The sequence below is a fragment of the Phyllobates terribilis genome, unplaced genomic scaffold (genome assembly GCF_046119375.1).
Source record: "Phyllobates terribilis strain yellow unplaced genomic scaffold, ASM4611937v1 Scaffold_34__1_contigs__length_13252353, whole genome shotgun sequence".
NCBI lineage: Eukaryota > Metazoa > Chordata > Amphibia > Anura > Dendrobatidae > Phyllobates > Phyllobates terribilis.
Genome location: NW_027362794.1, coordinates 6,408,229 through 6,416,548, shown reverse-complemented (window position 1 = coordinate 6,416,548; position 8,320 = coordinate 6,408,229). Strand labels below are relative to the sequence as shown.

At 44.9% G+C, this 8,320-nt stretch overlaps 1 long non-coding RNA gene across 3 annotated transcripts in view; it reads left to right on the top strand.

Moving 5' to 3' along the window:
• Nucleotides 1–1,521: 1,521 nt before the first annotated feature.
• The window catches only part of LOC141180637 (uncharacterized), a 197,866-nt gene continuing 191,067 nt past the window's right edge, over nt 1,522–8,320 (top strand). For all 3 annotated transcript variants that reach the window (XR_012256289.1, XR_012256287.1, XR_012256288.1), the window contains exons 1-2: nt 1,522–1,686; nt 4,807–4,904. This is a non-coding gene — a long non-coding RNA (uncharacterized lncRNA). The remainder of the gene's footprint in view (nt 1,687–4,806; nt 4,905–8,320) is intronic.

The following is an 8,320-nucleotide window of genomic DNA, read 5'->3' as shown; positions in this document are numbered from 1 at the left end:
GGAGAAATACCACCACACCATGTCCACACCACATAGTGACCAAATAATAACACATACAGGGATAAATACCACACCATGACTGGACCAGATATTACAACATAGTGACCGAATATTACAATACTGATCATTAATGAAATGTCCTCGGACGCACATTCAGTTGAAACCAGTGGGCCCCCTCTACGTCCTGCTCAGGGTCCTGCCAAGGACCCTGGCCCACCGGATAATCGTCCAGTGTCCCGGTGCTCCAGTCAGACCCTGTTTGCCCACAAAACTCATCCATTTAAATGTCTGATTTTAGAGTTTGCATTGTGTTCCTTTTCTTTGCTTATAAAAACGTAACAATTATAGTCTATGGACCTTTTCTGATGCTGATGGTTCACAAAAGAAATTTGAGACATGTTTGATTGTAATTTGATTTGCAGATAAAACTGGCCCATTCAAATGATTGGATTGTCAAAAAAAAGATACATTTGCATCCTTGTTCTGTATGTTTTTCACTGACTAATGTTAGAAGTTTGTAAATCTTCATCACTTTTTTTCTCTCATCAATAGGTGGCAGAAAATGTCATTTTTCAACATGAGGAGAGAAAACTTCCTTCCATCACTTTACCTGATGGGCCCATGTGTCAGATCAGCACAGAAGCAAATAGGCAGCAATTGCTCATTTTTAACTCCTCTTTAGCTCATAATGTGGAGTAACATTGTGTGGATCAGACACACAAAAACTCTGTTCAAAGGTCGGCTTAGGGTTTACTTCATGTACACACAAATTGCCAAAGACAAATAGAGATCCCTTAATAAAGACCGAAATATAAAACATAACTTTTATTTTGATTATTAGATATAATAACGGAAAAGATAACACACACTTAAAATCACACAGTACTGGATGTTTCTGATAATTCAGCGCTGGGTTCTATGAGCCATAACTATTAAAGTGCTTGTGCTTCTGTTATGGCAGTTGTGTATCGAGGGCTTATTTGTCTAATATATTATTCTTCAGAATAAATCACCACCAATAGTGAGTCCTCAATATAATCCTACTCGGTATACACTATTCACTTTATTATGAGGGCTTATTTATCAGGAAATTGGATAAAAGGGATTATGCTATACGTAGCAAGAGAAAACTGCTTCTATGTACAACTACACTGGTCATCCCGGTGTTCAGCCGTCTCTCCAGTCTCTATAGATAGAAAACTATTTGGATCACAATAGATATCTTTTCATATCCAAATGAGCCTTATTCGGCAATATTTGGTTTCATTCATTAGTGGGCAGTGAGGTAAATGCTTCTACTGCCGCCCTTGTATCTCATCTATTAGACTTATGAGCTGTAGCACTTATTTATCATTGTAGTCAGGCTCGGTCTGGCCTGGCGGGGCGCCGGGAAATTTCCCGGTGGGCCCCGGGCCCCTTGCAGAGGGAACAGGAGAATAATAATAAAAAAAAAAAAAAAAGTGGTCGTGGACCCTTTAAGGGCGCACGCAAGCACTTTCACCGACGCGATGCCCAGGACAGTAGCGGGAGGGGCCTGGGAGCAGGAGAGCAGGGGCTGCACTGCAGCGTCACACTCAGCAGACAGGGCCGTACGTCTGCTAAAAGTGACGTCACAGCGCGCCCTGCACTGCAGTCTCCCACATTAGGGGCGCGTCTGTACACTGTATGGGCTGGAGACAAGCCAAGGTACTGTAATATTTGTGTGTTTGTATGGATTTTTATGTATATGCTGCCTGCATGTGTGTGTGTACAGTGTGTGTATATGCCTGTGTGTGTATATGCCTGCGTGTGTACAGTGTGTGTATATGCCTGTGTGTACAGTGTGTGTATATGCCTGTGTGTACAGTGTGTGTATATGCCTGTGTGTACAGTGTGTGTATATGCCTGTGTGTACAGTGTGTGTATATGCCTGTGTGTGTATATGCCTGTGTGTGTGTACAGTGTGTGTATATGCCTGCGTGTGTACAGTGTGTGTATATGCCTGTGTGTACAGTGTGTGTATATGCCTGTGTGTACAGTGTGTGTATATGCCTGTGTGTACAGTGTGTGTATATGCCTGTGTGTGTACAGTGTGTATATGCCTGCATGTGTGTGTATATGCCTGTGTGTACAGTGTGTGTGTACAGTGTGTGTACAGTGTGTGTGTACAGTGTGTGTATATGCCTGTGTGTGTACAGTGTGTATATGCCTGTGTGTACAGTGTGTGTATATGCCTGTGTGTGTACAGTGTGTGTATATGCCTGTGTGTGTACAGTGTGTGTATATGCCTGTGTGTACAGTGTGTGTATATGCCTGTGTGTGTATATGCCTGTGTGTGTGTACAGTGTGTGTATATGCCTGTGTGTGTATATGCCTGTGTCTGTACAGTGTGTGTATATGCCTGTGTGTATATGCCTGTGTGTGTACAGTGTGTGTATATGCCTGTGTGTGTACAGTGTGTGTGTACAGTGTGTGTATATGCCTGTGTGTACAGTGTGTATATGCCTGTGTGTGTACAGTGTGTGTATATGCCTGTGTGTGTACAGTGTGTGTGTACAGTGTGTGTATATGCCTGTGTGTACAGTGTGTGTATATGCCTCTGTGTGTACAGTGTGTGTATATGCCTGTGTGTGTACAGTGTGTGTATATGCCTGTGTGTGTACAGTGTGTATATGCCTGTGTGTGTGTATATGCCTGTGTGTGTACAATGTGTGTATATGCCTGTGTGTGTACAGTGTGTGTATATGCCTGTGTGTGTACAGTGTGTATATGCCTGCATGTGTGTGTATATGCCTGTGTGTGTACAGTGTGCGTATATGCTTGTGTGTGTGTACAGTGTGTGTATATGCCTGTGTGTGTACAGTGTGTATATGCCTGTGTGTGTGTATATGCCTGTGTGTGTACAGTGTGTGTATATGCCTGTGTGTGTACAGTGTGTGTATATGCCTGTGTGTGTACAGTGTGTATATGCCTGCATGTGTGTGTATATGCCTGTGTGTGTACAGTGTGCGTATATGCTTGTGTGTGTGTACAGTGTGTGTATATGCCTGTGTGTGTACAGTGTGTGTATATGCCTGTGTGTGTGTACAGTGTGTGTATATGCCTGTGCGTTTGTGTATATGCCTGTATGTGTGTGTGTGTGTGTATATGCCTGTGTGCGTGTGCGTATGTGTGTATATGCCTGTATGTATACATTGTGTATGCCTGTGTGCTTATGTGTCTTCACACGTGTGTGTGTGCTTCCCTGCGTGTCTGCATTTTTGTGTTTGTGATTGTCTGAGTGTGTCTGTGCATTTCTGTGTGTGCTTGCCTGTGTGTGTACTTGTCCCCATTTCTGTGAGTATGTGTATCTGCGTGTGTATATTAGGGCTCTTTCACATGTCCTGATATTTACGGGACTGGAGATATCCGTGTCCACCTGTGTGTCATCCAAGTGACACATACTGGCGCTTGGGAATCAGTGTACAGTTAGCGCTGTTCCCAAGAGCCGGGTGCTGAGCGCTGCCCTCATCATAGATCCCTGCAGGCGCTGTGATCAGCAGCAGCGGGGTCAATGATGAGAGTAGTAGTCTACTCCCACTGTGTCCGTGTCCAACTGTAAAAATAAGAATAAAATAAAAAAATCCTTATACTCACCTCTCCTAAGTGTCACCTGCTGTAATCCGTGCGAGCGCTCACGCCAAGGAGAATGACTCCTGCAGCGAGCTTGCTCCAGAGCTGCGCTTAGTGAATCACAGGGCACCGCTTGTTGAGCGCAGCTCCGGAGCCCACTCGCTGCAGGAGACATTCTCCTCGGCGTGAGCGCTCGCACGGATTACAGCAGGTGACACTTAGGAGAGGTGAGTATAAGGATTTTTTTATTTTATTCTTTTTACAGTTGGACACAGCGGGTATAGACTATTACTCTCATCATTGACCCTGGGGTGCTGATCGCAGAGCCGGCAGGGATCTATGATGAGGGCAGCGCTCAGCGCTCTTCCCAAGCACCGGGTGCTAACTGTCATCAGTGTGCGGGACATTTTGCGGTCTGGACATCAGGTAAAAAACAGACATGTCAGCGTGTTTTGCCCACGGACACCACATGGTCTGTGTAAAGTGGAAACACACTGACATGTGCACATACGCATTCATGTGAATGGGTCTACGTGTGTCAGTGTCTCTGGTACGTGTGGAAACGGTCACCGCATGTACTGACGTGTGAAAGAGCCCTTAGTATGTGTCCGTGTGCGCTTGTTTTCGTGTGTGTAAGCGTGCTTCTGCATGTCTGTGTGCTCTTCCGAAGATTTATTATATTTGGAGAGAGATGGGAGAGAAATTCTAGGAGACAGAATGGGGAGATGTGTGAAGAAACAGTATGGTGAACTAGGGGAGGGGTGGGAATGGGTGCGGGAACAGAATGGGGAAGGGATGTATAAGACAGTATGGAGAGTGGGGGAATAGTGTGAGGAGACAGTATGGAGGGAGAAAAGTGTGAGGTGACACAGCACAGAGACTAGGTAGTGAGGGGGAAGGTATAGAGATGCGGCAGTATGGGGGGAACAGTGTGAGGGCACAGCAAGGAGGGAACAGTATGCTGAGGAGGGGGGAGTGTGATGAAGGGGCACAGTATAGAGACTGGGCAGTATAGGGGGGACACAGTGTGAGAGGATAATGTGAACAGGGGGCCCAGTATGGTAAGGAGAGGACAGTGTGGAGAGCAGGTACCATAAGAGGGGTAGAGTGTATGTCATGTTTTGTGCAGGGAGCATTGTAAGAGTTAGGTTTATTCAGGGGCTCAGTGTAGATATTTTTATTCAGGAGCATTATAATGACACTGCTATCTTTAAGGGCATCGTGTCGGGATGTGCTGCAGAAGACCGGAGAAGATGGAAGTCTGCAGAGATGAGCTGTGGATGAGAAAAGTCATCATGGAGACTGGACAAGAGGTAAGATACCTGGATGTAAATGTTCATTTGTGATCCTGCCTGTGTCTCATCAGTACTGTGGTTCCTGTATGGTCCACAGTCTGATGATGACTGATAACAACTCCCAGTATCTCTATTGTTAATTACATACTGGGAGTTGTAGGTTTATGCGATACAAAGATATATGGGGCTGACCTGACATTACAAATGATGGTGGTTCAGATGATGTATTCGTGTACTGATGTGTTTGTGCGCGTCTGTGTGTTTGTATGTGTCTACGTATCTGGAATAATATGTATTTTGTAAGATGCGTGTATGTAAGAGTCCATTGTGGTGTGTAATAACATTCATATGCTTGGGGCACCTTTACTAAATCTATTAGGACTTGCTCACATGTGTTAGGGAATTCCATTTGTCTTTCCACATTTAGGAACAGACAAGTGAAATTTGCTAACCTTGTCATAACCATAGGGTTGTACTTGTATGGAGCGGGTTCAGGAGCTGAGCCTGCTCCATACCAGGCGGATGTCGGCTGTGTTACATAGCCGGCGTCTGCCTGTAACAGCAGTGATCAGAGTTCGCCTTGATTGCTGCTGTTCTGAGTATTTAAGTGCCCTTGTCAATCACTGACAGCGGCATTTAGATAGCACGATGGCCGGTGCATGCAGTCACCTGCTCCCTTCAGCCCCCTGTGACGCAGTTGCAGGTTGCTGGTGGGTTGCCAGTAGTGCTGAGTGAGCGTGGTCGGACAAGGTGTTATCTCAGCATGTTCGGGTGTTATCTGAGTATCTTGTAGTGCTCTGCTAATATGCTCGAGTCCCTGCGGTAACATGTTTTGCGGCGGTAGACAGAAGCAACACATGCAGTGATTACCTAACAAACAGGCAATTCCTGCATGTGTTGCGTCTGCCTGCAAAACATGCTACCCTGGGGACTCGAGCATATTAGCAGAACATTACAAGATACCTGGATAACACCCGAGCATGCTGGGATCACACCTTATCCGACCATGCTCGCTCAGCACTAGTTGCCAGATGCTGCTGCCATGTTAGTCGTTCAATGAAGCTCAGCCTGAGGCTGGGCTCCATGGAAGTGTCACAATCAAGGTGTCGGACGTTATTGCAGCACCCTCACTTTGTAGTTCGCGGTGACTGTAATGTCTCCCTCCTTGCACCGACCTTATAACAGGAAGCGAGTTGCGGCAGGGAGAATAAAACGTAATTTTCTCTGTGTAGCCAACGCTTTTCCATTAAGCTGTCTAACCAGGCTTTAAACCCTATTTACCTGCAGATTACCCCTATATCTGCAGATAAATAGCGTTTTTCAAGGTGACAAGTTACCATTAAAGGGACTCTGGCAGTACGGAATGACTGTTCGAACAAAGTCCTGCCGCTCAGTGCTTCACAGCGCAGCCAATCATGTAACTATAGTGCATTATAGAAAAGCATAACAAGTAATAAAACCGTTTATGGTGGGCTGTAGTGTGGGCCCCTAGAGTCAGTTCCCCTGGTGGGCCCTGGGCACCCCAGTCCGACTCTGCTCACCGCTATAATAAAACATTGTATTCCATAATTAATAACCATCAGCTTCTCACAGAGGGAGGTCGGCGAGTGGTACATACAGCGCATTGTGAAAGGATTTGGCCCCCTTGAACTTTTCTACCTTTTGCCACATTTCTGGCTTCAAACATAAAGATATAAAATTCAAATTTTTTTGGGAAGAATCAACAAGTGGGAATGAAATCTATTGGATATTTTAAACTTTTTAAAAAAAAATAAGAAATGAAAAGTGGGACGAGCAATATTATTCGGCCCCTTTACTTTCAGTTCAGCAAACTCACTCCAGAAGTTCAGTGAGGATCTCTGAATGATCCAATGTTGTCCTAAATGACTGGTAATGATAACTAGAATCCACCTGTGTGTAATCAAGTCTCTGTATAAATGCACCTGCTGTGTGATAGTCTCAGGGTTCTGTTTCAAGTGCAGAGAGCATCATGAAGACCAAGGAACACACCAGGCAGGTCCGAGATACTGTTGTGGCGAAGTTCAAAGCTGGATTTGCATACAAAAAGATTTCCCAAGTTTTAAACATCTCAAGGAGCACTGTGCAAGCGATAATATTGAAATGGAAGGAGTATCAGACCAATGCAAATCTACCAAGACCCGGCCGTCCCTCTAAACCAGTTTTTCCCAAACTCCAGTCCTCACGGACCCCACAGGTCATGTTTTCAGTATTCCCTTAGTATTGCATAGGTGATGGAAGTATCATCAAGGCATCAGGAATTCTCTCACCTGTGCAATACTATGGAAATCCTGAAAACATGACCTGTGGGGTCTGTGAGGACTGGAGTATGGGAAACACTGCTCTAAACTTTCATCTCGAACAAGGAGAAGACTGATCAGAGATGCAGCCAAAAGGCCCATGATCACTCTGGATGAACTGCAGAGATCTAGAGCTGAGGTGGGATAGTCTGTCCATAGGACAACAATCAGTTGTACACTGCACAAATCTGGGCTTTATGGAAGAATGGCAAGAAGAAAGCCATTTCTCAAAGATATCCATAAACAGTCTCGTTTGAAGTTTGCCACAAGCCACCTGGGAGACACACCAAACATGTAGAATAAGGTGCTCTGGTCAGATTAAACCAAAATCAAACTTTTTGGTCACAATGCAAAATGATCTGTTTGGCGTAAAAGCAACACAGCTCATCACCCTCAAAACACCATCCCCACTGTCGAACATGGTGGTGGCAGCATCATGGTTTGGGCCTGCTTATCTTCAGCAGGGACAGAGAAGATGGTTAAAATTGATGGGAAGATGGATGGAGCCAAATACAGGACCATTCTGGAAGAAAACCTGTTGGAGTCTGCAAAAGACCTGAGACTGGGAAGAAGATTTATCTTCCAACAAGACAATGATCCCAAACATAAAGCAAACTCTACAATGGAATGGTTAGAAAATAAACGTATCCAGGTGTTAGAATGGCCAAGTCAAAGTCCAGACCTGAATCCAATCGAGAATCAGTGGAAAGAGCTGAAAACTGCTGTTCACAAACGCCCTCCATCCAACCTCAATGAGCTCGAGCTGTTTTGCAAGGAAGAATGGGCAAGAATTTCAGCCTCTCGATGTGCAAAACTGATAGAGACATACCCCAAGCGACTTGCAGCTGAAATCGCAGCAAAAGGTGGCACTATAAAAGTATTAACTCAAGGGGGCCGAACAATATTGCACGCCCCACTTTTCAATTTGTTAAAAAAGTTTAAAATAGCAAATAAATTTCGTTCCACTTCACGATTGTGTCCCACTTGTTGTTGATTCTTCCCCAGAAAAATAGAATTTTATATCTTTACTAGATGGTGGCCCGATTCTAACGCATCGGGTATTCTAGAATATGTATGCGGCCGACCGGGCGCAATCAGCAGAACGTTGTTTAAATT